Raw genomic sequence first — 24,937 nt, forward strand, 5'->3', positions numbered from 1 at the left:
TGTAAATTACTCATGTAACAAACCTGTACATGTACCCTCTGAATCTAAAGTAAAAGTTGGAAGAATAAAAAGACTGCAAAAATTACAACCTTAAATACAGGCCATCACAGCCTTACACAAAAAATATTTCTACAAGGACATCTGCCCAATAACTGCCTGTCCAACTTTGGACTGGCATCAACCTTGTTATGGATCTCTGTAGCCATGTATAATTATTTCAAAATAATTATGTAGTGTGCATTTTTTTTTCTTTAAAAACCTTTGTCTTCCTTTATCTCTCTAAAAACACTCATGCTTTAGTATGGCATATGTATTCCCATCGCAATACTTTATTCCCAGATAAATATATTTTTTTAAAAAAAATTGTTTACAGAGGTGCAGTGCTCTGAATTGCCTTCTCGGTGGTAATGAGGGTGAAAGGATTCAATATATTTATGACTCAGTGAGTTAATCAAAGCACATCATTAGCTGGGTCATCAGCTTACAAAAAAAGTTATCAGGTAAAATTAAACTGGACTCTTCTCTGTGCTCTACCACATGTTGGTGGTTAGATAAGGACTTTATGAACTCTCAGAGATACCAGTTTAAAATAAAACAACAACCTGAGTCTGTTTTTGCTGGCCCGAAGTCATGACATTTCAGCATGAGGACTGTGATAGTTCCATTGTTTGTGAAACATGGTTAGAAGCATTGAAGTCATTGGCACATCTGTTGGCGTATCTTATACTTTGGCTCTGTGACCCCACCCAAATCTCATCTCAAATTGTAATCCCCATGTGTGGAGGGAGGGAGGTGATTGGATCATAGGGGCAGTTTCCCCCATGCAATTCTCATGATGGTGTGATTTCTTACAAGAGCTGATAGTTTTATGTGTTTGGAAGTTCCTCCTTCACTCTTCTCTCTCCTACCACCCCATGAAGAAGGTGCCTGCTTTTCCTTCTGCCATGATTGTAAAGTTTCTTGGGGTTTCCCAAGCCATGTGGCATTGTGAGTTAATTAAACTTCTTTCCTTTATAAATTACCTTGTCTCAGGTGTTTTTTTTAAAGCAGTGTGAAAACGGACCAATACAGTGAATTGATACAGGGAGTAGGGCACTGCTAACCTGAAAATGTGGAAGCAACTTTGGAACTGGGTCACAGGCAGAGGTTAGAACAGTTTGGAGGGTTCAGAAGAAGCAGAAGATGTGGGAAAGTTTGGAACTTCCTAGAGACTTGTTGGATGGTTTTGATCAAAATGCTGATAGTGATGTGGACAATGAAGTCCAGGCTGAGGGCATCTCAGATGGAGATGAAAAACTTCTTGGGAACTGGAGCATAGGTCACTCTTGCTATGCTGTAGCAGAGACTGGCACCATTTTGCCCCTGTCCTAGAGAGCTCTGGAACTTTGAACTTGAGAGAGATGATCTGAAATTGGAACTTACGTTTAAAAGGGAAGCAGAACATACAAGTTTGGAAAATTTGCAGCCTGTATCAATTAAACTTCTGTCCTTTATAAATTACTCAGTGTCAGGTATTTCTTTATAGCAGTGTGAAAATGGACTAATACAGAGCTCGTCATATTCATAGATTCTGAGAGGTCATTTGTAAGACACACCATTCTTCTTCTTGCCTCCAAAAAAGAAAGTAAAAAACAAGGCATTGCCAATTAATACTAACTCATTGTCAGCTGCAAGGTGAATCTGGACTGTAGAGGCATCAAAATATGAAAAACATGCATCTTAGACTGGATGAACGACTATAGTGTTAGCTTACGCATTGTCACTTAAGCTATGAAAATAGCTCATTAAACTTCTTTGAATTTAACCTCACTATTAAAATTTTGTAGATTCCATCTTAGTCCCTTAGGTCTACTTTTTTCCCCACTCTGCAGCAAGTTGCAGTCAGCTGGAAGCAGTGACTCTACCAGCTTGTATCTAAATGTTAGAGGAGGTGTCATTCACTGAATGCCCATTGCCTGTGGGCTTCCCTTCTCTCTCTTCCCCATCTAGAGCAAAGCCTCAATCCTTCTCCTTCCTGGGCTTTCTTTGGGAAAACTGAAAATTCTTCAACTCTTTATTAAGCAGAGCCCAGTTCTTTGTTGTCATATTGTGTTTCCAGATTTCCAGAGCCAAGAACAACAAGCAGTTGTTTTTCCCTCCTTTCTTTCTTCCCTCCTTCCCTCCTTCCTTCCTTTCTTCCTTCTTTCCCTCCCTCCCTCCTTCCTTCCTTCCTTCTTTCCTTCCTTCCTTCCTCCCTCCCTCCCTCCCTCCCTCCCTCCCTCCCTTCCTTCCTTCTTCCTCTCTTTTTCTGTCTTTCTATTTTTAAAAAGCCTTTCTTCTTTTGAAGGCAGCACAGAAAGCATCTATTTTTAATTGTACATGATCCTTGGGGCCTCGTCCTTTAGCTGAAATATCTGATTTGCTATTTCTTCTAAAGCAAAAATTCAGAGTCTTTGACAAGGTAGATTTAGCTGATCTACTAAGCCAACTTTTCCCTGACATTCTATGTCTATGAATGCTGAGTGTATGTGTGTATAACATTACAATTATCAGAGACGTCATCTGTGCTCTCCTGGAGCTGAAAAGTCAAGGCTTTCCCATATGTAGTTAGGAGGGTTGTATCTGAGGAATAAGATCCTTGGTTGTTTTATTATCCTTTTCTAAGCCAAACAGAAGATGCTTGCCTGGAAGACAGAAACTGGACTATAATGGGAGGTCCTTAAGTCAGGCAGAAGATTTGAATTTGGGTAGTTTTTGGCTTAGATATCCCATTATGATAAATGCCACTAGCAGCTAACATGAATTGAGTACTTTCTGTGTGTGAGGCTTTGGGTTATGCAGGTGGAAGCAAATGTATATATCAGAACCCAGAAAATGGAGGCTCAAGGTCATTAAGTAACTTTTCTCATGTGGAGAGAAGTAATTATGATGATGATGGAAGTTGTTATGATGAGCATTTTGGTCTTTGAAGACAGTTCTCTCATAATATAGTTTGGGTAGCTAAGAAGGCTTGGGACTCTTGGCAGGTTGCTGTGAAATACATTTTGGCCCAATCCCAGAATAATAAACTATTTCAGGAGTTCTGTGCAACCAATTGAATCTCACTGGCAATGCCTGCAGAGCAGAGAGGCTGCCCTGGCTTTCTCCCTACTCTGAGAACTGGGAGTTGGGGAGAATCACATTGACTTTCTCATGAACATTTTTAATGCTTTAAATTTCACTTTATCCTGCACAGCCTAGCATAGAACACACATAAATCCTTTCTTTTCTTTTGCAACTATGACATATCTTATAATTTAGCAACTGTAAAAATGAATAAGTACAATTAACAATGCAGAGCGAAAGACAGTGAGCTTATAACTGGTTATAAGTCAATTGAATCTCATTATTAAGGAACAAAATGATCCTAATTAATATCCTGGTTTTCTAGTCTCTCCATAAATCAGTAGGTCATTGCGTAGCTGGCTACTTTGCATTTGCAGTTTTTAGTATCATGGCTTGATTCAGGGCTAGTCAGAGTCCCTTTGTTTTTTCTTGACCTTTGCCTTCACACTGACATTAGTCAAGGGATTTTGTGGTGTGGCAGGAAAAGAGTAATGGGACAAAGTCGGACCCATGGTCCTGGCCGAGCCCTTGCTGCAGACATCCATGTGGCCTTTGGGATCTGTCTTGGGAACTGACAGGGCCCGATGGCCAGGGGGCTTTGGGAACTTTGGGAATAAGAATGAAGAGGAGGAGAGCTTGACTTTCACCTGGGAAAATAGGTTGTAGGTGGGCTTTTTAAAGAGCTGACAAAGGAGGAGGAGCAAGTTTGGGGCCAAAAATCACAATTTTGGGCGTTCAGAACCTAAAGTTTCTGCAATTTTCTTTCTTTCTTTCTTTCTTTTTTTTTTTTGAGACGGAGTTTCACTCCTGTTACCCAGGCTGGAGTGCAATGGCGCGATCTCGGCTCACCGCAACCTCCGCTTCCTGGGTTCAGGCAATTCTCCTGCCTCGGCCTCCTGAGTAGCTGGGATTACAGGCATGTGCCACCATGCCCAGCTAATTTTTTGTATTTTTAGTAGAGACGGGGTTTCACCATGTTGACCAGGATGGTCTCGATCTCTTGACCTCGTGATCCACCCGCTTCGGCCTCTCAAAGTGCTGGGATTACAGGCGTGAGCCACCGTGCCCAGCTAGTTCCTGCAATTTTCATATGCAAATGGATTATCAGCGCTGGATCTTGGGAGAGGTGTTTAGCAGGACTCTTGGAGACAGATGAGGGAGAAAAGATTAACTCAACAGAAGTTCATGCTTAAGGCCTCTTAGAGTCTCTTGCTGAAGCTGGATACATCACTTAAAAGGCTGAATAGTGTCACCTTCTGCAGTCTCTGAAGCTAGATACATCATTTAAAAGGCTGAACAGTGTCACCTTTGCCTGCCAGAAAAGACTAAAATACACATTCAGCACAATAGCCCAAGTCTTGTCCCCAAGGATCTACATTTGGTACTACCTCCTTTTCTCCTGTCAGGGAAGATGGGCTGTTTGCTTAATTAGGAAATCTGTACCATTCATCCATTTGCCCATAGACACTAAGCTTCAGGTAAGATGTTGCTATCTCTCTGACGTTTCTGTTACTTCTAAATATACCCAGTTATTGAAAAGTATGCCTATGGGGAAAATACATGGGCTAAGATGCATGTGTTATAGAAGACAAGCATAAAGTCCAAAATGACTTAAGACAAAGTTGGGCAGTTGATTTACAATTTGTCTGAATTCTGTGAAAAATGTGTGTCTTAGACTGCATAAACAACTGTAATGTTAGCTAATAAGAACTTCAAGCAGCTTAAAGGTAAAAGGGCTTTAGAAAAGGGCAAGGTCTGCCTTGCCTTCCCCAGCAATGATGGTCTCACAGTTCTCTCCCACTGACTTCCCCACCTTTGGTAGAGACTTCATCATGATCATCGATGCCAGCAATGCCTTACACTTATAAAGTACTTCATGTGATTTCCATGATTACATATCCCGTAATAGTCACGATAAGAAGGCCTGGCAGGTCGTTATCAACATTTTACAGAGTGGGGAATTGAGGCCCAGAGAGATTCAGAGTGTTGCCCAAGGACAGGAATTTAGTAAGAGGCAAAATTGAGATCAGTGTTATGACTCCCACTTTTCTGTACCTCGAGGCTGTTTTCCAAATTCGGGCCTCATTCTTTCTTATTTGGAACATTATAATAGCTAGCTAAATGTGTCCCCATTTCTAGTCTTTTTCCTGTTTAATTTTTGATTTACATTGTAGTAGAGTTGTCTTCCTGTAACACGGCTTAAATTATGTCTACTTTCATCTTTAAAAACCTTTAATGTCCTAGGCAAGAACTTCATGACTAAAACACCAAAAGCATTGGCAACAAAAGCCATAATAGACAAATGGGATCTAATTAAAATTAGGAGCTTCTGCACAGAAAAACAAACAATCATTAGAGTGAACTGGCCACCAACAGAATGGGAAAAAATTTTTGCAAGCTACCCATCTGACAAAGGGCTAATACCCATAATCTACAAAGAACTAAAACAGATTTACAAGAAAAAAACAAGCAACCCCATCAAAAAGTGGGCAAAGGATATGAACAGACACTTTTCAAAAGAAGACATTTATGTGGCCAACAAACTTACGAAAACATGTTCATCACTGAGCATTAGAGAAATGCAAATCAAAACCACATTGAGATACCAACTCATGCCAGTTAGAATGGCAATCATTAAAAAATCTGGAGACAACAGATGCTGGAGAGGGTGTGGAGAAATAGGAACACTTTTACACTGTTGGTGGGAGTGTAAATTAGTTCAACCATTGTGGAAGACAGTCTGGCGATTCCTCAAGGATCTAGAAATAGAAATACCATTTGAACCAGCAATCCCATTACTGGGTATATACCCAAAGGATTATAAATTGTTCTATTATAAGGACACATGCACACGAATGTTCATTGCAGCACTGTGTACAATAGCAAAGACCTGGAACCAACCCAAATGCCCATCAATGATAGACTGAATAAAGAAAATGTGGCATATATACATCATGGAATGCTATGCAGCCATAAAAAAGGATGAGTTCATGTCCTTTGCAGGGACATGGATGAATCTGGAAACCATCATTCCCAGCAAACTGAGACAAGAACAGAAAACCCAGCACCACATGTTCTCACTTGTAAGTGGGTGCTGAACAGTGAGAACACGTGGACACAGGTAAGGGAACATCACACACTGGGGTATGTTGGGGGTGGGGCTAGGGGATGGACTGTTGGGCATGGGGAGGTTGGGGAGGGATAACATTGGGAGAAATGCCTGATGTAGGTGACGGCGGGATGGAGGCAGCAAACCACCATGGCATGTGTGTACTTATGCAGCAATCCTGCAAGTTTGGCATATGTACCCCAGAACTTAAATTATAGTAATAAAAAAAAATCTTTAATGTCTCTCCATAGCCTACCAACAAAAGCCCAATACCCTTCCAGTACACTCAGGGCCTTTCTAATCTGTCTTAGGCGGTGCACCCTGGATATTCTAGCACTGTTCTCCCCATCCTTAGCCAGAACTGCCCTCTGCCTTCTCACCTCTCCATGCATTTGCTTATGCTTTTCTTCATGGAGTACTTTCCATTTGTTCATCCATCGTTTAAACCCTATGCATCCTTCAAGGATTTGTTCAAATGCCCTCTCTTTCCTAGAATCTTCCCAGATGGCTGCAGCCAAAATCAACAGCCTTTTTCTTTAGTGCTGTACATCCTTATACAACTTGTTTTACTGTATTTTGTGTTATAGTTCAAATGCCCAGGCCTGAACCACCCACCCTACAGTTTCACGTCTTTGAAAGATGTCAGGAGTTTTGCCTTATTCTTCATTTTCACTCATGGTACATACTGAGTAAACACTCATTTAATGAATAAACTTGTTAAGAGAAATTGTCAATGTTCCAGGGAAGTCAACAAGCAAGGAAATATATTTAGTGTTTGTAGAAAAGCAGAACGTTTGGGCTCTACAGAACAGTGGTTCCCAAAATTACTTGTGCCCTTCAGGTGTCTTCCTGGCTAACTACATAAAAATTATCTGGGCTACTTATACTGGGTCCTGGGCTCTAACTCCAGAACCTTTTGTCTGGGAATACATTAGCAGATTTCCCAGATAAATTGTATGCTAACCCATGCTTAGGAGCCACTGGTGTAAAATACTCTGAACATTAAAAATGTCTGTTTAAATTTACAGAGAAACCTGTATACTTTTGTCATGAACAAAATGATGTTTTGAAATACATGTACATTGTGGAAGAGTTAACTCTAGCTAATTAGCAAATACATGATCTCCCATAATTATCTTTTCTTTTGGTGGGATGGGGGGAAGTGAAGACATTTAACATCCACTATCTTTGCATTTAAAAGAATACAATATATTGTAATTCAATATAGTCTCATGCTGTACAATAGATCTCTTGAACATATTCCTTTTATCTGTAATTATATATCCTCTGGCTGACTTCTCCTCATCTCCCTTCTGCCCTAACCACCCCAGATTCTGGTAACCACTATCCGACTCCCTACTTCTACAAGGTCAACATTTTTAGATTCCACATGAGTGAGATTATATAGTAGTGTTTTTTAATTTTTTTTTGGTTTGTTTGCACCTGGCTTATTCCACTTAGCATGATCATGAAGAATGTTTTGACCTATAGAATTAGTCAAGTTGACTAAAGTTGGACTAAATTCACTCATGACACAGGGACTCCTATTTTTAAATTCTTCCCTTATTCACAAATTTCTCAGGCTTACAAGTGAATTTCAGGAGTGTTTTGTATCACTGCAGGAGGTGGTTTCCTGATTGGGGGAGGAGGATGCTTTGATTTTGGTCTTCCTGTTTTGAGATTTTTCTGTTCTCTGATACTCGTCCCATCCTTTTGATTTCTTGTGTCCTGTTGGTTTTAAACTGCTTATCATATTTGCACATCCCCCCCTTTTTTTTTGAGACGGAATTTCGCTCTTGTTACCCAGGCTGGAGTGCAATGGCGCGATCTCGGCTCACCGCAACTTCCGCCTCCTGGGTTCAGGCAAGTCTCCTGCCTCAGCCTCCTGAGTAGCTGGGATTACAGGCACGTGCCACCATGCCCAGCTAATTTTTTGTATTTTTAGTAAAGACAGGGTTTCACCATGTTGACCAGGTTGGTCTTGATCTCTTGACCTCGTGATCCACCCGCCTTGGCCTCCTAAAGTGCTGGGATTACAGGCTTGAGCCACCGCACCTGGCGCACATCCCTTTTTTAATCCTTGAAAGGCCTCTGAACTTCTTATTTAACGAACATACCTTCTTTCTCCTGTATAAAGAATCTTTATTTTTTCACTCTGGTTTCATATTCTTGCCTTTTGTGTTTGATCCATTGTTATCCAGATCTTGATATTTTTCTTGGCATCCAAACATAGTATAGCCAACTGTGTGAACCCACATTGGAATATATTCAGAGTAAGTTCTGCTGAGACCATTGCTTCATAATATTAAATACTTTAGCTCAGAGGTAAATAGAGCAATCTGTCAGAGTAGATATCTATGGATATTTTGCCTACTCAAGATACTAGTGTTATAAATTGTATTTTCCTGCCATTAGGCCAAGGTGGATGGATCATGAGGTCAAGAGATGGAGACCATTCTGGCTAACATGGTGAAACCCCATCTCTACTAAAAATACTGTGTACCTTAAAAATTAGCCAGGCGTGGTGGCAGGCACCTGTAGTCCCAGCTACTCTGGAGTCTGAGGCAGAAGAATCACTTGAACCCGGGAGGCAAAGCCAAGATCATGCCACTGCACTCCAGCCTGGGTGGCAGAGTGAGACTCTGTCTTAAAAAAAAAAAAAAAAAAGAAAGAAAAAAAATATATATCCCTTGCTGATGTGATTTGGATTTGTGTCTCTGCCCAAATATTATGCTGAATTGTAACCCTCAGTGTTGTAGGAGAGGCCTGGGGGAGATGATTGGATTATTGGGGCAGTTTCTAATGGTTTAGCACCATCCCTCGAATGTTGTCCTGTGATAGAGTTCTCCCAGGATCTGCTCGTTAGAAAATGTGTGGCACCTTCCCTGCCTCTCGTTCTGCTGCTCCAGCCATGTAGGATGTGTCTGCTTCCCCTTCGCCTCCTGTCATGATGGTAAGTTTCCTGAGGCCCACCCAACCATGCCTCCTATACAGCCTGCAGAACCATGAGTCAATTAAACCTCTTCTCTTCATAAATTACCCAGTCTCAGGTCATTCTTCATAGCAATTCAAGAAGGAACTAATATGCTTGCTTTTATATACTTAATATGATTGTGAAGGATCATTGGCATGATAAAAAGTATAAACATAACATTAAGAACCGCAGCTCCTTTTATTATTAGGATTTCTACCAGTGTTAGTACTGGTACTACTATGACTACACATTATTTGTAATCTACTCCTATCAATGTTTCTGCTTCGGTTGGAATGGCGCATGTCCATTCTGATGTTACCCTGCTGCCTGTTGGCTTGCAAGGGTTTGCGTTGGATGTCTTCTCCTCTGGGTTGCTGCATATCCTACCCCTTAACTTTATCTCCAGAGGACTCAATCACCCTTAGATGGAGCAGGAACCCCTCTTAGGAGGCTGCCAGGTACCCACCTCTCCCCAAGCAGGGAAATGAAGGAAAATTTGAGTTTTTTCAAGGGAAATTTCAGGTACCTAGTTATCCCTGAGAAGTAAATGAAAGTTGATAAGCAAGAAGGTAATAGTAGCTTAAAACAATAGCCAAGGGAGTTAGTGTCATGGGACACGTGGTTCCCTATAGAAACTAAAGCTATCATCTTAACATATGTCCCTGATTTGTTTTTCAAAACCACGAACTGTTACCAACTAGGTCTGCTACATGTAGGCCTCAGATCAGAAGGAACTGAGGACTGAACTCCGATCACTGTTCTTTGTTTTAAATTTCTTCCTGAGGGGTCTGGAGGAGGTCCCTAGGCCAAAGCTAATGTTATTTTCTGCCTGTCCCAAAATTTTTAGACAAAGGTTTGCCTCCTGAACCAATTGCAAATTAGAAAATCTTCAAACCCACCTATGACCTATGGACCCCATGACTTCCCCTTTGAAGATGTCTTGTCTTTTTAGGTCAAACCAATGTATTTCCTCCATGTATGGATTTATGACTTTGCCTGCATCCTCTGCCTCTCGGCCTTTACAAACTCTTGCCTATTAGCCATGTGGGAGTTTTGTTCTTAAGCATGAACTGCCTGATTGTTCTTGCTTGGAGCACTTTCTCCTGCTGCAAACCTTGGTGCAGATGTTTGGCCTCACTGTGCTGGGTGAGCAGAACCCAGTTTGGTTTGGTAACAACCTTCTCTTGCTCTTTGGATTCTCATAGTTCTTATGCTAGTTTGAGAGATACTTCAACTTTCTTTTTTCTTATTTTGGGGATTTTCAGGGCTAGGTTTTGTGGAGGGAGGGAGCCAGCAATCTTTGCTACTTTTCTATCTTGTCAGCATCTAAACATCAGGATTCTCCCCCATGGTTTTATAAATGAAGACCACATAGGAGGGGAACTGATGCTTATTGCAGACCTCTTATCGCTGAGGTGGAGGTTTCAACACCATAATCATGACAATGACGATGATAACAATGCCTTCCTTCTCCCCTACCCAATAGGAAACACTGTATGTATTCCATGCCAAATCCTCACAACAATTCCTGCAAGGGAGGTAACATTATTGTTTTCTTGCCCGTGGAAATGTTGAAGCCCTGAGAGGTTAGATTACTGGCTCAAGGACACAGAGCAGAGAAGTGGCAGAAGCTAGATGGGATCTTCTGCTGTGATAGTCACACCCTTGTCCTTTCCTCTGCTCTGCGTCGGAGTCCTCTGGGTATAAAACTCTCCGCTCAAGGCACAGAGTGAGCCGGTGACCTCCCTGCCATCAAGCCCAGCCTGATGGCTCCTGATCCTCTGCTTTCTTTGCCACCTGTTCAACCCTCATGCCCTGTTCTCTTCCTATTCCATGTCCACAAGGATATCAACCAGTCCTTGAAATACGATCTGGAAGCTCCTAAGTGGAAAAATACCATGAGAACCTACGAAGGAAAAAAAAGTGAAGAGGAGAGACAAATACCCCATTTATCCCTCTTGACTTCATTACAAAAGATCTGCAGAGCTCACAAAAAAAAATCAACCTGCTAATCATGTTATGGTTAATAAAGCAGTAAATTAAGCCTCCCTCAATCTACCTCCAGTATCCTGAAGGTAGTCACAGTGCCCTTTCTGTTTTATTTTAGGCCCCAGTACAAAAGGTTTTCACCTTAGCGTAATTAACTTTTTATCATTAAGATTCTGAAAAATTGAATTGTGTTGGTCACCGTAATGAGAATTTAATGGCGACCTATTACAATGCTAGCTAAGCTTTGAGTACATGCTAAAGACATCACATTGCTAGTGACCTATGCAAATTTCCATCTCAGTGGCCCTTATTTTTCCCCACTGTGGCATCCGGCCCCCTCCCCACTTTCCCCTCATCTCCTTAAACAATAATTCCCTCATTTTCATATTAATTGCATCACTTAACTGAGATAATACTCCCTCTGAAATGAGCAAAGGGATGAATCACTGAAACGGGCCATTATTCTTTTTGCTTAACCAATTTCACAGGCCTCGCACAAAGCACTGCCTTCATTTGGCTTCCTATAATTGCTTATCATTAGGCCCAGCCGCCCCATGAAGTACCTTTTATTTGTTTAAGTCTCATCTCTGATGGATGGAAAATGAGTCACTGGCATATCTGAGGAACCCAGGCTATTCTGTGACCAGGCAAGGAGGTGCTGGAATACCCAGGAGAGCTTTGATGGCACTGTACCAAGGAGAAGCCACACTGGTGGGTGGTTCCACCTGTTCCTTTTTCCTGTGGAGATTCCACTGCCATCAGGTGGCCCAGGGACATCCAGCAGCAGCCCCTTCAGTTCCCCAAGAGTGAGAGGAGAGAGGGCTTAACCCAGGGGATGATGGCAGCTTGGTGCCCATGGTGGGGTGTGCAAGGCTGCCCCAGGTGCCCTCATCACCAGGGTCCACAGCATCCCACCTGTGGACAGGTAGGAAGAGTGTGCCTTGGCCTTGGCTTAATATTCTGGGTACATCAGCATGAGATGGCTAAAGGAACATTGTAGAAGATTGTTATTCTTTCTTTCTGTCTCTCTTTCGCTCCTTTAGGGGGCATACGATGGTGAATAAGAGGGAGAGAAGGCAAGGACAATTTCCAAGGGAAATTATGCTGTTATCAGCCACAGCCACACTCAGAAAGGCATTGGGAGAGAATGGCTTCCTCATTATGAAAAGGATATATTCCTATGAGCCTGTCAGGACATCTGGGCTAAAGCATTCCCTGGAGGTTTCCTCTGAGCACATTGTGTGCTTTTGTTCCTGCGGATAAAAGGATCTGTCAGAGAGCTAGCTCTCCATGGCCTTGCGATCTGTCCCATCATAATATTGTTTCCCGGATATTGCTGCAGTGACTCATGCCATCTCTCTGTTTGGTGGCTGCTATAATATCACCTGTTCTTCTCACCCACCTTTGTGTCCATTCCCTCCACCAGGCTCTTCAACCATGCACCTCCACCCTTACAGGACCTTGTCAAGAGGCTGGCCAGGTATAAATAACTTCTCTGAGAAGAAGTGGCAGTTTCCTGACTCTTCCCTTCCATTTTCTGTGATGTTCCTGGGAGAACTAATGAGGACTGGGACCCAGCCTGTAGTGGCACCTTCCCTGACATGAAGGGAGGTGACTTTGGGAGATGCCTAGGGCATAGTGTTCATGGCAGGGTTGGGATAAGGTGGTAATTCTCAGAATGTGTTCCTGGAACCAGCAGCATCGGCATCACCTGAGAACTTGTGAGAAACTAAATTCTGACTAGACAGTCAGAGAATCTGAGGGTGGGCTCCAGTGATCTGGGTTTTCACAGGCCCTCTGGGTGATTCTGATGCCAGGGGGGATCACTGGCCTAGGGCATTATATTTTGGTTTGGATGTTTTGTTTTTTCATAATTGTATCATATGTAGCATCTCACTGGATTCTCACCATGATTTTGGAAAACTGGCAGGAGAAGGCAAAGCTGGTTGGGGTTATGCCCATTTTACAAATGAGAAGGTAAAAATCATAGAGGTTACATGACTTGCTCAGAAGGAGACTGATGGGGAGTAGTGAAAAATAAGTTTGAGGGCTAAGTAGGGCCAGAGGGAATTCTTGACAAACAGAGTGAAAAACAACAGAGAACCATGATAAGTCCTTGAGTTTGCAAACAGTAGAATAAAATAGTGCTTTACAAAAAAAAATAATAATAATAATTTGAAAGTGATATTTGGGACAGATTAGAGAAGAAGCTAGAAGCCCTATTATACTTGTTGGCAGTCCAATTTACCGTGCTTTTAAAAAATCAGTAGTGCATTTTATTCTAGCAATGATCTGTAAATGCAGACAAGCTAACAGAGATGGGCCTTCCTTGTGCTCTTAAATTATACCATATTACTTACCTCTCTGGATGTCAGTTTACTTTGGCTCTAAATGGGAATTAGCCTATTACATAAATTGCCTCTTTTTACAGAGTTGACTAGTTTGTTTTTTTTTTTTTACGGGGGGAGGATCAAACCATATCAAACTTGGTATCTAGTTGGTGCTTGGAATCACTGAATTTTCTTGATTTAGAATTGATGTGATGAAAGCTGTAGTTTACGAGAAATTATAGAGTGGTAGCACAGAGATATTTTCATGACTATGAACAACATATTATTAAAATAAACAGGATGACGTTAAAGTTGACATATGCCATAAAAATTAAACTGCTGAAAGGTGCTTAAGAAAAACAATCCTTTACTGTTACAGAGTACCTTATCATTTGTATTAGTTTATGTGGGCTAAAATCCTACAAGAAAGAAGCTAAAAATGTGGTGGTTCAAAAACAATGGAGGCTTGTTTTCTTCTCACCTAAGCATCTAGCAGGGGTGTTGCAGGTAAGCAAAGTTTGGAAGTTGGCGATGAGGAGCAAATTTCTGTTCCACACGTCCGTCAGGGGCTGAGGTTGACAGTGGTTCTGTTATCGTTAGTGCATGGCTTCCAAGGCTGTCTCATTTTTATTGTCTTCCAGCCATGGAAGGGAGAAGACTATGCAAGAGGCTGGGCATTTTTTAGGTCAGATTTCGAGGTGACACACAACACTTCCACTCATAAGTCATCATCTCAAACCCACCACAATTTGGCCACAACAGATTGTAAAGGAAGCGGGAACATTCAGATTATCTCAGTAGCCAGAAGAAAAGAAAGATTTTAGTGGACAATTGTAATTATTTCCATAGAGCCTCTATTTCACTGATGAAGATAATGAAACTCTGGTTTGGTGAATTCTTTTTGAAAACATTGGCTACCAATGCACGGACATAGGAAAAAAATTAAGGTCATTTCATCACCTCACTATATTTCAGCCAAAATGAACTTATGTATAAACCAAGGATTTAGAGAATATCTACAACAGGCCTAGGTCTGTCTGTATTTGTATTACATGTTTGGAATTCAGTGGTGGTCATAGTCCTAGGAGCTTATTGATCAAAGAGTAATTTCTGCATATGTTGAAGGATTCTTTTACCTTCGATATTTAAGCACTCTGAAACCCATAATCATATACCCTATGTCCAGGGTGGATTAAATTTTTTAGATAACACACATCATGTATTAAAAAGCCCTACATGTTGATAAGGCTATAAATTTCTTAAGAAAAGGTGGAGTAAAATGTCTTCCTGTTTTATAAAATTTATGTAACATCCAGCATACAGTTTTAAAATCAGAACATGAAGAGTTTCACTTTCAGTTACTCATCTTTAGCCAGTTCATCTAACCATGTTAAAAGAAGTCATGGTTTCCTTCTTTTTTAAAAAATTCTATCTGCTGTGCATCTGTCTATCTATCTATCGATCGATCGATCGATCGATCGCTCAATTCTGTGTGTCTTGGAAGCTAGTTGAAGTAATATAAGATAACAAATATAAAAGGAATAACAAATTACAAAATTTGATGCAGAGACATAGAATCATTATGATAATCCATCAGTACTCTGAATGTTACCAGAGTACTGAATAAACATTCATTATAATGGAACATTTACAATGCTGTATGTGAGGTAGGTGCTATAGACTAAATGTGTCCATTTGAAATCCACTTGAAATCCTAATCCCTAAATGGTGACATTTAGAGGTGATTGGGTCTAATAGAGCCCACCTGAATGGAATTAGCATTTATATAAAAGAGAGCTCCCCCCTACCCTCAGCCACGTAAGGATATAGCAAGAAGATGACCATCTACGAAGCAGGAAGTGAGCCCTCACCCGACACCAAATCTGCTAGTGCCTTGATCTTGGCTGTTCTGGCTTCCAAACTGGGGAGAAATGAATTTCTGTTTTTACAAGCTGCCCAGTCTACATTAGTTTGTTACAGCAGCCCAAACTAACACAGAAATCGGTATTGGGGTAGGGTGTTGCTATGACAAGCACCTAGAAATGTAGAAGCTGTTTTGGAGTTTTGAAGTGCATGCAAAATAAAGCCTGCCTTGCTGTGAGCAGACTGTTAAGGGTGATTCCGGGAAGGGCCAAGAAAAAGAGGAGGAGAGCTGTAGAGAAAGCTTCAGTGCTCTTAGATGTAAAGTATATAAGTGGTCATGAACAGAATGTTGGTGGGACTGTGGACTGTAAAGGCCGTTCTGATGAGATCTCAGATGGAAATGGGAAATATGCTATTGGATAGTGAAGGAAAGACCATTCTTGCTATAAAGAGGCAAAACAACTTGGCTGAATTTTTGTTTTGTAGAAGTTAAAACTTGCGGGCAATGAAATGGGATATTTAGCTGAGGAAGTATCTAGGCAAAGTTTGGAAGGAGTCACCCCACTCCTCTTGACTGCTTCTAATAAACTGTGAGAAGAGGGAATTGATTTAAAAATGAAATTATAAATCAAAAGAAAGCAGAATGTAAAGATATGGAACATTCTCAGCCTATTTGTATTGAAAAGAATGACAATATCTGTTCAGGGAAGGAACATAAAGGGTATGCCCAATCAACTTGATAAGGAGATTAGTTCAGGTCAGTCATCTGAACAAAAGCTCAGAGCTATTCTCCAAGACAGTGGGAGAATGACCCTGAAGGCAATTTAGAAATCATTATGGCTGCCACTCCCATCGCAGCCGAGTAGGAGCGTCCTAGGAGCAGGACAGTTTCGAAGGAAGGGCCTCTGCTTCCTCTGGTGCTGCACTTCCTTGCCACCCCAGGCAGGGCCATGCCTGCCACCCTTTGGCAGGCTCTAATGCAACACAGGTGACACAGAATACTGAGAGAGAACATTGAACTCTGGAGGCCAAAGACTTGGATTTGAGGCCTACTTCTGACAGATATTAACTATTTGAGATTGAAAAAAATTACTTTAACCCTCTATTTCCTAGGAGAAGGAGTAATAGCTTCTCTCCCTTACAGTTTCACAGGATTATTACAGGATCATTACACCAATATATTAAAAATATCTCAGGGTTTTTTTTTTTATGGGTTCTATGAGTGAATCATTCTGGTTCTGTCCCTCTAAAGTTACAAGAGCTGTGCCAATGGAGCTTTATGTCACAGTTTGCTTAGCATTTGACTGAGGTCTCAGGGGAGGCTGAGATACCTAAGATTCAAGCTTTTAAAAATGGGTTATTATGCTATGAACTATTTTTTCTCTGTTTTTCTTCTTCTTCTTTTTTTAAATTTTACTTTAAGTTCTGGGATACATGTGCAGAATGTGCAAGCTTGTTACATAGGTATATGTGTGCCATGGTGGTTTGCTCCACTTATTTACCCATCCTCTAAGTGCCCTTCCCTTGTCCTCTATCTGCCAACGAGCTCTAGTGTGTGGTGTTCCCCTCCCTGTGTCCAAGTGCTCTCACTATTCAACTCCCACTTATAAATGACAGCATGTGTTGTTTGTTTTCTGTGTCTGTGTTAGGTTGCTGAGGATGATGGCTTCCAGCTTCATTCATATCCTTGCAAAGGACATGATCTCGTTCCTTTTTTCTGGCTGCATAGTGTTCTGCTATGGACTATCAGTGCTGGAAGCTTTTGATGTTTAAACTAGTACAAACTGTGCGACCCGCAGAGACCCTTCCCGAAGCAAATGAGAGCGAGGAGTTGTTAAGCCGAGTCCAGGTTTATTGGGATCTGCGGGCAACCCAGGCGGGAGGGGAGCTGAGCTGCACCCAGCAGCTGCCGGAGAGGGTTTTTATAGGGAGGGGGCCTGCTTAGGTGAGGTGTTGCGGAGGGATTGGTGGAAGGGAGAGCAGAGGAGGGTTTTCTGCGTGCCAGAAGGGGATTGGTCACCTCTTGGCGGGCTTAGGTTTGAATTTTACTGGCTGTCTTGTTTCTAGGCAGACTACTGCAACTGCCAAGGGGTGGGGGATGGGGGTTGGCTTTAGGTTTGGCGGGTTAAGGCTGAGCAGTGATTGGTCGCCCTGCGCTACCAGGCAGAATAGGGTCTGCAGGCGGACTCCAGGAAGTGAGGGACAAAATGGAGGACTGTGGGTTTTTCTACCAAACACAAACTTCCATCAAACCTAGAACTCCACTTGATGGCATCTTTGAAGGATTGTCTTCTAGCTTTATTTGTAACAATTCCAACAATGAGAACTAACTTACACAGAGGCATATTTAATCTGAATACTTGGTTCAACTGTATTTACTGAGGGAGACATGGGGCTAGAGAGCTAACACAGAAGACTGGATTGTCAAATCAGACTTACACACCTCAGAGATCTTACCCCATGTCAATGTTTACTAATAGTTTCATGGGCACATACCACCAAGTGGCACACCTAAAGCCAACAGCAGTCCAGAGAATTTGGTGTGACTCCTCAGGTCTTTTCTCCCAGCATCAGATATAGAATCTCTGGCCCAACATAATAGAGGAGGTCTCTAAGTGAGGTTTGTGAGTTCCTGCCCATGGTGGATGGTTTAGATTAAGACACATTCTCCATTTTGTACGCCAGAGAGTTGTATAATCAATGTGACATGCTCTGTGAAACTATACCACATAATCTTTAGATTCTAGGTCTATCTACCACAAATTATTCTCAACTAGGAACATCTTTGCTAAAACAATTGCATAAATATTACCCACTTAGAGGAAACATTATGATTTCATTTGCCAGGAGGTCCAGTTATCAGCATGTTTACAGAGATTACATTGTGTTACCTTTCTTTTTTCTTTCCCTAAACTATTCTCCTGATAACTGGGAGAGAAATGGGTTCCAGGCCAGTTACTTGGATTCCTTCCTCCCTAGCGATGTAGGGGAAAGGCAATGGTGAACACAGCATACGAAGTCTCTGCCTTTGACTAATTCACTGACTTGGGAGAGAAAAAAACAATCAGGTTTGATAGAACCTGCTAGTCCATTGAGTGCTGATGAAGAACACTTCTCATCTATGGTTAAAAGTAACATTTGTGAAAAGCAACTCAATTTCAAAACAACAATTTTGATTTGGAGTGTCCATCCTTGTGAGTTTTGACTTGGGATTCATATTCGAAGCTGTCGTTTTTCTCCAGTCATATTTTAAAATCTGTATTACAGACCTGTCACAACTTACAGTTTTATGTGCTTTTCCTTGTACCTCAGCTTCAGATGCTCTGGGTGATGACTGATTGTGTCACCATGCACACCTAAGTAAATGTTATGTTTACCGAAGAGTCTATTTTTGAATGTAGACTATTCCATGAAGAAGCAACTTAGATGAAAATCCATTAGCTCTTTTCAACCACCGCAGTAATAGGTACAGTCTTAGAGATTTATTTTAGTTACCTGCATGCAGAAGACCAGTGATGGAGATGTATATAACATGTCAGGGAAGCAGATAAGAGGTACAAGTTCTATCAATTACGTGCCCAGAGTCTTCAGGCATAAGTGGAATATAGACAAATCAAGAAGGGACAGGACATTTCAGGCAGAAGCAAAACACTTAGAGAACCAACAGCTTGGTATGTACCAAAGTACAGAAGTTTGATCTCTGTGGAACATTAAATGCCACACAGAAGTGGAAGGTATTGGAGCTGGTGCAGCAGGCAGGAACCAGACAGGTCATGAGAAAACTCTAGGAGCCATTAAAGAGCTTGGATTTTCTCTTGTTGACATGGTGAAGCAGGAATGCAATATAGTGGTTCAAATAATAGCTGTGACTGTTGGAACCCCAGATGCCAAGGAAATAGGATGTTTCACCTCCATTATATCTCTGTGGAAATTCCCATTTTCCATTTGAAATTCAGTTTTTTTTTTTGTTCCTTTCATATCCAGGTATGATTTTCTTAGAGCTTCATTGATTCCAAGAAAATGTTTAAAATCCTCCAAAATTTTCTATATATTATCTGGAGTTTGCTTCTTATGAAGCTTTCCTGTCTCATATTTCTACAATTATGTATCTTGTCTTTTAATGGCTATGTCAACTTAGTGTGTAGGACAGGATTTGGTAGGTGCCCAATAAATATTTTTTGAATGAATGAATAGACTCAGATTTATTCGTTGAAATGAATAGATTCAGGCACAGTTCAGCATTTTCATTGGTTTCTTTCTGGCTTCAAGCATTTTTTTTTTTTAATTTAAGAGGAATTTATTGAAGATTGATGGTCTCAATAGAGTAAGGCTGCAATTTTCTGCTTTGTTCCTTTTCTGTATTCCTATTCTCAAGTTCTTTCTCCATTGTTCCCTGAAAGCTGCAAATTCTTTTTTCTCCATAATGAGTAATAATTAAGGTCTCCCTAGCTCCTATGGTTGTAACTATACATCTATTAACAATGGTGTACTGATGAACGCCTAACAACTTGCTTTCCAAAAATTATCACCATGAGCGATTTCAAACTACTAATGCAAAGTCACTGAATATTGATTTGGGAAGAGATTTATGCAGTGAGTTCTTCAGAGCTGTGATGAGCTGGTTCTAGTCCTCCGCTGAAGGGCTCAAAAAACAAAGGATCTGTTATCCTCAGAGGATGGTTGAGATCACAAACAGCTACTTTTTTTCTGTTGTTACATTTAAAAAAACAACTATTCAGCATAAACTAGACTTTCAAAACTAGATTTTCTAAACTTTTAAAACAATGGTAATAAACTGGTAGGAGTGCTGCCCCCTAGAGGGCGTTTGAAAATTCTCAGGGAGATATGGGGTTGTAGCAGTAACAGGGATACTACAAACATTTAGTGGGCAAAGGTCAGGAATGTTGGATATTCTTCCACATGGAAGACAGTCTTGCACGACAAAGAACTGTCCTGACCAAAAAGTCTATGGTGCAATCCTTGGAAAATTCTGCTCTACACCATTCCTCTTATAGTTTGGTTTTCTGCCAGATCGTAGTCCTTTACATTTTGTTAAACTTTTGTGAGGGAAATAATCACACCCTGCTGCTTACAGGAAAAGGAAGTCCTATGCCTAGTGACAGATGCTTATTTTATTCTTAAATGATTGAAATCGAGTGCATTTGAATGAAATTTTTTTCCCTATTAACCTTTAGCAGCATTTATAATGACCATGTTAAATCAAACCTCATTACAATGTAATGGGGCCTGACTGAAATACTGCAGGTATGATGCTGAGTAATTTCATAAATTATTAAGTGGTAATTGAAAGTAATATGGCAGAATACATTTTACTCCTGAGGGGGAAAATACAGAAGACTTTAGAGGGAAATAAAGTTGGTTAAAATATAGCATATAGGAAAGAGCTGGAAGCTGGATGGAGAGGCAGGGTGACAGGAGTCCTGGATGTATCATTTAATTTTTGGCTTTGGATTAAAATACATCAGTTGGATACTGGGGTTACACTGACTGCTTGAGTGGTTATGGCCCTTGCTTGAGACATTGCAGACACTTCAGCTCCTCTCTTATTTCCTGTGCCCAGGCAGTCATCAGAGCAAAAAGATCAAACTCAAATTATTTTTTATAACAATGGTTTCTCCATGCCATATCTTTATTTCAGTTATTATTTACTTCGAGTCCTCACTTTCCCAAAAGCTTTTCAGAAACTTTATTCTAAAAAAAATCCCCAGCAATGACACAGTAATGCTTATTGTGAAAAACTAAAATAGTAAAGAATATAGAGTTACAGCAGGGAAAGTCTCTTATTGTCACATACAGCCTTTGCTAGGGGCAATATATTCCCCAAGATCCACACACACAGCACTTTAAAAGCTTAGTTTTCCAACATACACTCTTACTCTATGGATTGTTCTACAACTTGCTCTTTTTATTCAGTATTATAGCTTGGACATCTTCTTATGTCTGCACATGTTTAAAATATTTTTAAAATTAAAAGCATACTGTAAAGCAATACAGAATTTTTGTGTAGATTTTTATTTTCAACCACAAGTGAATATACCTGTGTAACCTCTCCTTACCACTGTCCTTGAATTCTCCCTCATACCCCTCCCAGTCATTAACCCATCCTTCCTGAATGTAACCACTCTTCTAAATTCTCTCACCATAGAGTAGTTCTGCTTTTTCTTGAGGTTAATATAAGCAAAATCATTCAATATCAACTCTTTTGTGTCTGGATTCCTTTGCTTGTTATAGCTATGAAACTCTTCCACATTACTGCATGGAATAGTGGTTCATTTTTATTGCTATATAGTATTCCATTGTGTGACTGTATATCATAATTTATTCATTTTCCTTTGGTTGACTTTTAGATTGTAGTTTTGGGCTGTTCTGAATAATGACTGTTTACTTATGTGTCTTTTGATGAATGCACACACACATACACACACACACACACATTTTTCTTGGACACATACCTAGGAGTGAAATTGCTGTGATGTAAATAATGTGCTTATTCAGCATTAACTGATGCTGCCAAGAGCTCTGCAAAGCAATTGTTAATAATATGGATGTTCACAGGATATGTGTGAGGATTCCAGTTGCTTTGTATCTTTGCCAATACTTGGGATAGTATGTTTTATTTTTATTATTTATGTATTTATTTCAATAGTTTTTTGGGAACAGGTATGTATTAGTCTGTTTTCACACTGCTGATAAAGACATACCAGAGATTGAGTAATTTGTACAGGAAAAAGGACTTAATGAATTTACAGTTTTTCATGGCTGGAGAGGCCTCACAATCAGGGCAGAAGGCAAGGAGGAGCAAGTCACATCTTACATGGATGGCAGCAGGCAAAAAGAGAGAGCTTGTGCAGGGAAACTTCCCCTTTTAGAGCCATCAGCTCTTGTGAGAGTCATTCCCTATCACGAGAACAGCACAGGAAAGAACCGCTCCCATAAGTCAATCATCTCCCACTGGGTTTCTTCCATGACATATGGGAATTATAGAAGTTACAATTCAACATGAGATTTGGGTGGGGACACAACCTAACCATATCAAGGTGTTTTTTGCTTTTGTGAACAAGTTCTTTAGTAGTGATTTCTGAGATTTTGGTGCACTTATCACCTGAGCAGTGTACACTGGACCCAATTTGTAGTCTTTTATTTCTCCCTGCAATTCCCACTATGTCACCAAAGTTCTTTATATCATTTTTATGCCTTCGTGTTCTCATAGTTTAGCTTCCACTTATAAGTGAGAACATATGATATTTGGTTTCCATTCCTGAGTTACTTCACTTAGAATAATGGTCTTCAACTTTATCCAGGTTGCTGCAAATGCCATTATTTGGTTCCTTTTTATGGTTGATCAGTATTCCATGGTGTATATATATCACATTTTCTTTATCTGCTCATTGGTGGGTGGGCATTTAGGCTGTTTCAGTATTTTTGAAATTACAAATTGTGATGCTATAAACATGCATGTGCAAGTGTCTCTTTCATATATTGACTCCTTTTCCTTTGGGTAGATATCCAGTGGTGGAATTACTGGGTCAAATGGTAGTTCTTCTTTTAGTTCTTTAAGGAATCTCCATACTGCTTTCCACAGTGGATGTACTAGTTTAAATTCCCACCAGCAGTGTAAAAGTGTCCCTTTTCACCACATCCATGCCAACACCTATTATTTTAATTTTTTAAAATTGTGGTCATTCTTGTAGGAGTAAGGTGGTATCTCATGGTGGTTTTAATTCACATTTCCCTGATAATTAATAACATTGATTATTTTTTCATGTATTTGTTGGCCATTTGTGTATCTTCATTTGAGAATTGTCTATTCGTGTCTTTAGCCTATATTTGATGAGATTATTTGTGTTTTCCTCAATAATTTGTTTGAATTAGTTGTAGATTCTGGATATTAGTCCTTTGTTGGATGCATAATTTGCAAAGATTGGACACCTCTGAAGTATTCTCAATGGAAGGCCTGGGTTTTCTATCAGGACCTTTCTTCCATCACGGACTCTGGACTCCAGTTTTCCTCTCCCCATCACCATAAGACTAACCAAATTTCTGCACAGCTTTTTAGCCTCTTAGCAGCTGTTTTCTGCCTTACTTTTCATTAGGTAGTTCCATGATGAAACAGTTTAGGAATCAGGAAGTAATTTAATGACAAATAACATATTCTTTTCAGGCTCACTTGTCTGTAGAGCTCTTTTCTCTGTGATCTGGGGTCCTCTAGCCCTGGCTACTTTAGTTACCCTTACTTTCAATTCTTACTTTCTTAGTTCAGTGAGACTGCTGCAGACTCTAAGCCATTGCTTTCTGTTTTCCCTCTGTGCTCCTTGTTACAGATTAGCAAAACCCCAAAGGAAAAAGCAGCTTTGGAAGGTGGGCTTATTTTACTACTTTTTCTTTTTGGGGGGGATTATGACCTCTCAATTTTCATATGCCTTGGTTGTTCTCTGATACCTCCAAAAAGTGTTGCTTTTTTCTCTTTCCTCACTTAAAATTGACTTTAGTTTTCTTTAGAGCACTTTTAGGTTCACAGCAAAATTGAGCAGGAGGTACAGAGAAGCAAATTGAGGACAATTTTAGGTTCATAGCAAAACTGAGAAAGAAGTACAGAGATTTTCCATGTATCTGACACCCCCACACATGCACAGCCTCCCTCTTTTATCAATATCCCTCACGGGGGTGGTACATTTGTTACAACTAATGAGCCTACATTGACACATTATCACCCAGAGTCTGCAGTTTACATCAAGGTTTACTCTTGATATTGTACATTTTGTGGGTTTTGACATATGTATAATGATGTGTATTCAGCATTATAATATGATACAGGTTAGTTTCACTGCCCTAAAAATTCTCTGTGTTCTGCCTCCTCATCCCTCCCTCTCCACTAATCTCTGGAAACCACTGGTTTTTTTTTTTTTTTTTTTTTTAAATCTCTATAGCTTTACCTTTTTCAGAATGTCATATAGTTGGAATTCTATAGTATATAGCCTTTTTAAATTGGCTTCTTTCACATTATTAAGCAAGTATTCCTCCACGTCTTTTCATAGCTTGAGAGCTCATTTCTTTTTAGCGCTGACTGATTCTATTTTATGGAATGGTTTATGTATTCATTTACACACTGAAGGACATTCTGGTTTCTTCCAAGTTTTGGCAACTATGAATAAAGCTGCTGTAAACATCCATGTACAGGCTTTTGTATGGAGATAAGTTTTCAGCCTCTTTAGGTAAATACTAAGGATAATAAATAACTGTCTTTAAAAATTATATTGTCCAACTTTTAGGTTGTTCTCAATAGAAGGTTTAGTATGGCACAAGCTATTCAGCAACTGTGAGTGTTTTATTCATTTTGAAGACTACATAGAACTCCAGATCTTCTTGTATATATATGTATGTGTATATATGATATCAATTAATTGTTTAGTCTCTTTTTTAACTTCTGGTCTTTTCCCTATTATAAACAGTGTTACGTGAACATTCTTGTAATATTGTTTTGTGCAATTGTACAATTATTTCTCTAGAATCAATTGCTACTACTGGAATGCCTAGAAATGGCCTGCATCACTTTTGCCCATTGTCTAT

At 40.3% G+C, this 24,937-nt stretch overlaps 1 pseudogene; it reads left to right on the forward strand.

The window, feature by feature from the left end:
- Positions 1-24,937, forward strand: part of LOC141583975 (splicing factor C9orf78 pseudogene) — a 358,102-nt pseudogene that overhangs the window by 218,122 nt on the left and 115,043 nt on the right.

This window comes from Saimiri boliviensis, chromosome 3 (genome assembly GCF_048565385.1).
Source record: "Saimiri boliviensis isolate mSaiBol1 chromosome 3, mSaiBol1.pri, whole genome shotgun sequence".
Lineage (NCBI taxonomy): Eukaryota > Metazoa > Chordata > Mammalia > Primates > Cebidae > Saimiri > Saimiri boliviensis.